This window comes from Microcaecilia unicolor, chromosome 4 (genome assembly GCF_901765095.1).
Source record: "Microcaecilia unicolor chromosome 4, aMicUni1.1, whole genome shotgun sequence".
NCBI classification, from domain to species: Eukaryota; Metazoa; Chordata; class Amphibia; order Gymnophiona; family Siphonopidae; genus Microcaecilia; species Microcaecilia unicolor.
In genome coordinates, this window is record NC_044034.1 from 219,856,149 (window position 1) to 219,864,454 (window position 8,306).

The following is an 8,306-nucleotide window of genomic DNA, read 5'->3' on the forward strand; positions in this document are numbered from 1 at the left end:
GAACATAAGAATAGCCATACTGGGCCAGAACAATGGTCCATCTAGCCCAGTATCCTGCTTCCAACAGTGGCCAATCCAGATCACAAGTACCTGGCAGAAACCCAAATAACAGCAACATTCCATGCTACCAATCCCAGGGCAAGCACTGCAGTGACATCCCCATGTTTATCTCAATAGCAGGCTTTTCCTCCAGGAACTTATCCAAACCTTTACATCCAGATACACTAACTACTGTTATCACATACTAACTACTGTTATCACATTCTCCAGCAAAAAGTTCCAGAGCTTAACTATTCTGAGTGACAAAAATATTTCCTCCTATTTGTTTTAAAAGTATTTCCATGTAATTTCATTGAGTGTCCCCTGGTCTTTGTACTTTTTGAAAGAGTGAAAATCGATTCACTTTTACCCATTCTACACTGCTCAGGATTTTGTAGATCTCAATCATATCCCCCCTCCTTTCCAAGCTGAAGAGCCCCAAACTCTTCAGCCTTTCCTCGTATGAGAAGTATTCCACCTCCTTTATCATTTTGGTTGCTCTTTTTTGAACCTTTTCTAATTCTGCTATATCGTTTTTGAGATATGGCAACCAGAACTGAATACAATTGTCTACAATGACACCTAAATCTTTTTCTTGGGTGCTTACTCCCAGCATCAGGTAACTATGATTCAGATTATTCTCCCCAATGTAAATCACTTTCAATTTGTCACTATGATTCAGATTCTTTTTCCCAATGTGTATCACTCTGCATGCAAATCTCTCCAATGAACATTCATTGTGGATATCCTGAAAACCCGACTGGCCGGAGCTCCCTCAGGACAGGTTTGGGAACCACGGCCTTACAAACTAACCAAATTGAGGCACAAGTTTTCGAGGACCAGAGCTGGTTCTCCAGAATAGGAGTGTTACCAAAGAGCCTGACTATTCATTGAGTGGAAAAACATTTCCTCCTGTTTGTTGTAAAAGTATTTCCATGTAACTTCCTTGAGTTTCTCCTAGTCTTTGTGCTTTTGGAATGAGTAAAAAATCAATTTACTTCTACTCATTCTACACCACTCAGAATTTTGTAGATCTCAATCATATCTCCCCTCATCCATCTCTTTTCCAAGCTGAAGAACACTAACCTCTTTAGCCTTTCCTCATACAAGAAGAGTTCCATCCCCTTTATCATTTTGGTCGCTCTTCTTTGAACATTTTCTAATTCTGCTATATCTTTTTTGAGATACGGCGACCAGAACTGAACACAATACTCAAGGTGTGGACGCACCATGGAACCATACAAGGGCATTATAGTATTTTCGGTCTTATTCACCATCCCTTTCCTTATAGTTTGTAGCACCCTGTTTGTTTTTTTGGCCACAATGAAGAGAAAGGCACAAGAATGACTGCTATTTCATATGCCTGGTACAGACTTCCTAAACTGGTGCATCATGCTCCATCTCTGGCCATATTTAAATTTTAAACCCATGAGTAAGTGGCATTGAGTGTAATTGCAGGGGGTCATTGACATGGGTGTGATGTGGGAAGGGTATTGCTGGTGCTGCCACTTACATGTGCCACTTACAGAATACTAATATAAGTATTGCCGTACTAAGACAGATCACAGGTCCATCAAATCCACTATCATCTGTCCAGCAGTGGCCAATCCAGGTCACATGTACCTAACAGGACTATAAAATACATTTCATGCGGCTTATCAAAGGATTAAGCAGTGGATTTTCCCAACTTCATCTTAATTATGGTTTATGGACTTTTAGGGTAGACTTTTTTATGGGTTGAGCCCTGAAAATGGCAAGGATGGACCAGGAGCAAGTTTGTGGATTGTATATCACATTCATATTGTATGAGTGCAGGTCTTGTATATCTCAGTGGGGGAGGGGACGACATCGTATAGTGGAACTTAGCAAGTACAATGTAATATTATTATTGGATTGTTGGTTCAATAATGCTTTGATAATGAATATGACTGGGCAGACAGGTCTTTATCTGCCATCATTTACTATGTTACTAACAGGCTTATGTTCGAAAGAGAAGGGCACCCATCTTTTGACACAAATCAGGAGATGGGCATCCTTCTCTCAGGGCCGCCCAAATTGGCATAATCGATTTTGGGCGTCCCCAACTGCTTCCCGTCGCAGGGACGACCAAAGTTCCCAGGGGCATGTCGGAGGCTTAGCAAAGGTGGAACTGGGGTGTGCCTAACAGATGGGTGTCCTCAAGCGATAATGGAAAAAAGAAGGGCATCCCTGACAAGCACTTGGGCGACTTTACTTGGTCCATTTTTTGTTACGACCAAGCCTCAGAAAGGTGAGCGAACTGACAGATGACCAATGGAGGGAATCAGGGATGCCCTCCCCTGACTCCCCCAGTGGTCACTAACCCCCTCCCACCCTGAAAAAAGAACTTAAAAAATTTTTTGCCAGCCTGAAATGTCATACTCAGGTCCATCGCAGCATTATGCAGGTCCGTGGGAGGGGAGGTATGTGTGTGTCAGCGGAGGCATAGCGAAGGCATGGATGTCCTTCTTTCATTTTGGACGTCCTGAACTGCCCCGCCCCCCCCCCCACAGGGACGGCCAAATTAAAAGGGAGTGGTGTGGTGTGGTGTGGAGGAGTGGCCTAGTGGTTAGAGCACTGGTCTTGCAATCCAGAGGTGGCCAGTTCAAATCCTACTGCTGCTACTTGTGATCCTAAATCAAAGTAAATAAAGGGGGTGTCAGAAGCATAGCAGGCATGGACATCCTTTTCACAGAAACATCCACATTTAGGATGTCCTCAACTGCCATCGCCGAGACGGAGGCATAGCGAAGGACGTCCTCAACTGCCATCGCAGGGACGGAGGCATAGCGAAGGACGTCCTTCACCCATACTGTAAAAAAATAAAAAGGACGTCCCAGACAAGCACTTGGACGTTTATACACGTAGCTTGTCTGCATGTATGAAGCCGTCTTTGGCATGCGCAGAGCAGCCATGCATAATGCTTGGCTGCTCTGCACTGTCTTCCCCTCCTTAGGAAGGAAATTGTGTGCAAATGAGCTAACAGTGAGCAGCTCATTTGCATGTGATTTCCTTCATACATGCCTGTTCCTTTCTGCATCGCTACGGGATCGGTAAGGGAAGGGCTTTTTCTGTTCAGTTATCTGTTCAGTTAGTGCATCAGTTAGTCTACTGCAGTGCCCCCTAGGGTGCCCGGTTGGTGTCCTGGCTTGTCAGGGGGACCAGTGCACTACAAATGCTGGCTCCTCTCATGACCAAATGAGTTGGATTTGGTCATTTTTGAGATGGGCGTCCTCGGTTTCCATTATAGCCGAAAACCGGGGACGACCATTTCTAAGGATGACCATCTCTAAGGTCGACCTAAATGTTGAGATTTGGGCATTCCCGACCGTATTATCGAAATGAAAGCTGGATGCCCATCTTGTTTCGATAATACGGGTTTCACCGCCCTTTCGCGGGGACGTCCTGCGAGGACGCTCTCAGGAAAACTTGGGCGCCACATTCGATTATGCCCCTCCATGGGTCCTTTTTACCAAGCTGCGGTAAAAGGGGGCCTGTGGTAGCATTGGCACATGCTTTTGATGTGCACCAAGGCCCCCCTTTACTGCAGCGGGTATAAGTCTGTTTTATTTATAGGAAATGACCATGCACTAATCACTGGTATTGACGCATGGCCATTTCCAGGGGGAGCCCTTACTGCCACTTTTTTAGGTGATGGTAAGGGTTCTTGTGCTAAACCGGCGGTAACTGGGTAGCACTATGTGTTGCCTGCTTACCACTAGGTAAGCTCTGGCGCTACAAAAATACAAAATATGCACCACAAATGGCGCATGCTGGGGATGGGAACTACCATTGGGCTTTTGCGGTAGGCCTGATGTGGCGTGCAGCAAAGCGGCGGTAGCTCTATCACTGCTTTGTAAAAGGGCCCCTACATTGGCAGGCCTAAATGTAGGCATATCAATACTGACTTATGCTGGTCTTTTATTTAGGGGGTCTTTTACTAAGGCGCGCTGGCATTTTTAGCACGCACTAAAAATAGGCACGTGCTAAACGCTAGAGACACCAATGTATTCCTATGGGTGTCTCTAGCATTTAGCGTGCCCCTATTTTTAGTGCACACTAAAAATGCCAGCATGCCTTAGTAAAAGACCCCCATATTTATTTGAACACTAGTGGAACCATGCCTGTTTCCTCAACAATGAAATGGGCCCTAGGAAGGCTGTCATGTAAGCTTTTTTTTTCTCTCTCCCATGCCCTCCCCTCCAAGTCCAGCAATTCTTCCCTCCCCTCCATGTCCAGCTGTTCTCCTCTTCCCTACCCTCCCATCTGTGTCCTGCGATTCTCTCCTCTACTGTCCTCCCATCCCATCTATGCCCATCAATTCTCCTCTGCCCTGCCCTCTCTTCCCCTTCCCTTCCCTTCCTCCCTCCCTCCCCTCGATGTCCCGTGATTCTCTCCTCCCCTCGATTTGTACTTGAACATTCTCTGGCTGGCTGGCGCTGGCTTCCGTTCCGTTCTTAACATCCCTCCTGACATCAGCTCGCCTCCAGCATTCCCTTCCCTCTCACTGTTCCGCCCTCTGACGTCATTACGTTTTGAGGCGAGGGCGGGACAGTAAGGGGGAATGGAACGCTGGAGGCTGGCTGACGTCAGGAGATGTTACTAACCCAGGCAGCCAGACATGGAACGTTGGAGGTGCAAATTATTATATAGGATTGTATATACTGCAAATAGATCTTGGAAAGGTGACTAAGCGGTGTGTACACAAAAATAAAATGGCAGGACACTGCTGATGAAGGGGGAAAATGGGGGGGGGGGGTTAGGAGGGAAGGATGAGAGGGAAACATCAGTCAGGGGGACAGAATTCTACATAGTGTTCAGAAAGAAAAGAACCCCCAACATTTTTCCAAATAACCCAAAAATGTCCTACTGCAGCAGAAACCTCTGCCTGAAATTTGAGTACTTTATTTTTCAACAGGATGGAGCTCCAGGGCATGGAGCTCGCAAAACAGTTGATCTCTTAATTAATGAAACCCCAGCATTTATTGAGCCAATAGTCCAGTAACAATGAAGACTTTGTGAATGTGTCAAGGTTGAAGGAAGACACTTTGAACAGAAATTATGAATTAACTGAGAACCCCCCTCCCCCCATTATACTAATGTATTTTCAAAGGTCAAATTTAATGTTTAAACAATTGCAATGCATTTTTAACCTATGTAAGGGGCCCCATTTTATCTGGACTCCGTGTGTGTAAAACAGAATCTTGGTACCAAGATGTCGTTATAGAATTGGCACTCAGCATGCAGCTTCAAGGCACCAAGTTAGAATTGCCCCCTTTTTGTTCCCATAAATCACCTTTTTGAAAAATACCCACTGTAAATGCAGCTGGAAGTATATGATGTACTCCACAATGCATAAGAGCATAATAGTTGCCGCATTTGGTTGGTTACACCAAGGGGCCATCTAGCCCAGTGTCCTATTTTCAAGAGTTCCAGACTAAGTTGCAAGTATCCAGCAGAGTCCCAAAAGTAGCCAGATTCCCTGCTACTTAACCCCAGGGATAAGCTGTGGCTTTCCCCAGATCTTCCTTAATAATGTTGTATGGACTATTCCTCAAGGAATTTGTCCCAAACGTTTTAAAACCCAGCATTTACCACTTGTTCTGGCAATGAGTTCCAGAGCTTAACTGTAAACTGAGTGAAAAAATATTTTCTCCTATTTGTTTTAAATGTGCTACTATGGGGCTTATTTTCAAAAGAGAAAAACGTCTAAAAAGTGGTATAAAGCAGCATTTGGACATTTTTCTCACAAAAATGTCCAAATCAGTATTTTCAAAACCTATTTTTCAGACGTTTTTCTATGCTGTCTGTCTGCAGTGCATCCAAATCTCAAGGGGGTGTGTTGGAGGCACGTGAAGGGCAGGATTTGTTTTCAGCCATAATGGAACAAAACAAAGCTAAAACTAAGACATTTTGAGTTAGACCTGTTTTTCTAATGAATAATGCAGAAAAGATGCCTTAAATGACCAGATGACCACTGGAGGGAATCAGGGATGACCCCCCCCCAGTGGTCAATAACCCCCTCCCACCCCTGAAAAATGTGACTAAAAATATGACTTAACAGCCTCTATGACAGCCTCTGATGTTATAGCCAGGTCTATTAGAGCAGCATGCAGGTCGCTGAAGTAGTGCAGTGCACTGTGGACTGAAGGACTCGGGCCCCTCTCTCCCTCTACCTGTCACACATGTGGTGGAAACTGTGACCCCTCCCAAAGTAATCAAAACCCTACTGTACACATATATAGGTGCCCTCTTCACCCATAAGGGCTATTGTGGTATATAGTGGGGGGCAGTAGGTTTTGGGTGGGTTTTGAAGGGCTTGGGGGACAAGACAAGGGAGCAAAGGTGAGATGTGCCCCACTGCTCTACTGGGATGTCTGGGGGACCGGTCTGCTAAAAATGCTGGCTCCTCCTACATCCCTGTGGATAGATTTTCTCTGTTTTGCACTTATTCATTTATTTTGTTTTTTTTTCCGAAAATAGACCAAAAAACAAAACGTCCAAAGCACAAAACCTTGTTCAAAACAGTATTTTTGAAAAAAAAAGATAGACATTTTTATTTTTCGAAAAAGACCTTTTTCCTATTCGGATTTTGGATGTTTTGTGCAAAACGTCCAAAATTGGACTTAGACGTCATATCGAAAATGCCCCTCCACATACCTTAATAGAATGTCTCCTAGTCGTTATACTTTTTGGTAAACAATCAATTTGTGTTTACCCATTCCACTCCATTCAAGATTTTATAGGTCTCTACTATATCTCCCCTCAGCCGTCTCTTCTCCAAGCTGAAGAGCCCTAACCTAGCTCTAGTCACTCCATTGCCTCAAATACAAAATAAGTATCTGTATATAATATATAAACTGCTTTGACTGCAACCACAGTAAGATAGTATATCAAGTCCCATCCCTTTTCCTTCTCCCTTTCCCTTTATCCTTTTCCCATAAGAATAGAGAAGTAGCCTAGTGGTTAAAGAACCAGGCTTGATATTCAGGGATGCCAAGTTCAAATCCCACTTTTGCTCCTTGTGATCTTGGTATGTCACTTAGGGCCCTGTTTACTAAGCAGCGCTAAGGGCGTGCTAGCAGTTTTATTGCATGCTAAAGACACCCATAGGAATATATGGGTGTCTCTAGCATTTAGCCAGGGCTAATTTTAGGCACGTGCTAAAAATGCTAGTGCATCTTAGTAAACAGGTCCCTTAACTTTCTATTGCCTGAGGAAACAAATTAGATTGTAAGCCCTCCAGGGACATGGAAATGCCTAGTCTACCTGAATGTAACTCACCTTGAGCTAGTACTGAAAAGGTATAAGCAAAATCCAAATAAATATAAAAATTATATCTCAATATGGTCCCCCTTCTTTGTACCTTTTCCAGTTCTCCTATGTCTTTTTGAGACATGATGACAAGAATCGCATACACAACTGCTTCCTGCATTATGACACTGGAGGGTTTTTTTTCTGTTTGGATTTTGATTTGGAATGCTTTGTTAATGAGATTGTAATTGCACTTCTTCCTGTACCTTTCTATGAGTACTATTCAGTGGAGTGTGTCAGAGGTTTGGTAAATAAATAAATAAATGATCTCCTTAGCTAAACTATGGTAGTAGAGAAGTTGAGTTAATAAGTTACCATATCTGAAGACTGTTTATTGGGCATGACCTGATTCCTAATTCCTGGCCAATGCAGCTGAAGTTTTAAGTAAAGAGAAATACAGAAAAATAAATAAAAGTGATGATAAGGCGATAAGGCAAATGTGATATGATTGTATGGCTTTCTCCTGATCCTGTTGGCCTTCTGCATGATTGTAAATATTACGGTATACAAACACAAGTTATAGTAGAGAAATATGTAGAGGGGCAATTTCAATATGATGTCCAATTGGCGAAAAAAATGTTTATCAGAAAACGTGCAAAAAACTAAATCCATAATGGAAGAGGTAATAAACGTTTTCTGATATTTGAAACTACATTAAAACATTTTTTTTTAAAACATGCATTGCAAACGTCATAGACATTTGAGATAAATGTCTCCACCAATCGGAAATACATTACGTAAACGTGCTACGGTGATAGTGGTCCCCGTGTAGAAAAAGCGTCCTGTGCAGCGGCAGGACATTCCCTCCACATGCAAAATATGCATATTTATACCTCTGCACGTGGAAGAACATTTCTTTTTGTGGACAGCAATGTCACTGTGCAGCCAGCCCAATTTCTCAGTACAGGAATCTGAACTCCTTGTCCTTCTGTGCC

The 8,306-nt window shown here is 43.5% G+C and overlaps 1 long non-coding RNA gene across 1 annotated transcript; it reads right to left on the reverse strand.

Annotated features, from left to right (window-relative positions):
• Positions 1–246: 246 nt before the first annotated feature.
• On the reverse strand, positions 247–5,724 carry LOC115469014. The gene is made up of 3 exons (XR_003941947.1): positions 5,693–5,724; positions 3,342–3,344; positions 247–295 (listed from the first exon to the last, which is right to left on the reverse strand). It is a non-coding gene; the product is annotated as an uncharacterized LOC115469014 (long non-coding RNA).
• Positions 5,725–8,306: the final 2,582 nt, after the last annotated feature.